The sequence below is a fragment of the Octodon degus genome, unplaced genomic scaffold (assembly GCF_000260255.1).
Source record: "Octodon degus isolate 3935 unplaced genomic scaffold, OctDeg1.0 scaffold00049, whole genome shotgun sequence".
Lineage (NCBI taxonomy): Eukaryota > Metazoa > Chordata > Mammalia > Rodentia > Octodontidae > Octodon > Octodon degus.
The window spans coordinates 12,322,469-12,323,467 of NW_004524625.1; positions in this window are offsets into that span (position 1 = coordinate 12,322,469).

Here is a 999-nt window from a genome sequence, read left to right on the forward strand (position 1 = left end):
CCCCGTCGGCTGTGTCCCCCACCCCGTCGGCTGTGTCCCCCCCAGGTCGGTTGTGTCCCCCCACCCTCAGGTCGGCTGTGTCCCCTAGGCGTTGAACTCAGGCCCTTGAGCTTACCAGGCAAGTGCTTACTCTTCTGAGCTATCTCCCCAGCCCCTACCCAGGTTGGTTTTAATATTTTAATACTCAAACAGCAAATCCAGGTGAAACTTCTGTTGTATCCCCTAGCATTGTTCTCAGCTGAGAACAGGTCACCTTCATTAGATATTCAGCACTCTCTTTTTTTAAGCCCATTTTTTTAAGTTCATAGGAAGAAGTTTAACAATACAGATGTGAACAATAAAACAACAAAAAGATCCGAATAAGGCTTGTTGTCATACAGCAAAGTCAATTCCAGATGAATTAAATAGTTAAATGTGAAGTAAAATTTTTAAAAAATGAAAGTTAAAATTCAAAGTTAGAAGAAAATGAAAGGAAGACTCAAATCTCAGGCTCAGGAATGACTTTATTTTTACTTTAAATTTATTTATTTATTTTTATTTATTTATTTTGTATTTTAGGGAAGGGTCTACAGGGTGTTCAGGGTCTCACTACTAAATCAGACTTATAGTGATCTTCCTGTTTTTCAGCCTCCCAAGAGCTGGGATTACAGGCGAGCGCCACCACACCCCCAATCGTCTCAGCGTACCCCAGAGGCAGGGTCAGCATGGCAGGCCCAGGGATCAAACCCCTGGGCCCTGCTCTTGCTTGCAGGCCCTTCAATTTGCTGAGCTAGTTGGCCGGCTCTTACTTTCTTCATTTAAACGCTATGTAGGGCTGGTGAGATGGCTCAGTGGTCTAAAGCACCTACTTAGAACAAGCTTAGCAAAGCACAGGGACCGCAGTTCAATCCCCAGCACCACATGCCAGCCAGCCGGGCCCCCTGGTAGGCTGAGCTGGCCACACACACACACACACACACAAACACACACTAAAAATAAATGTTAAAAAAAATAAAATAA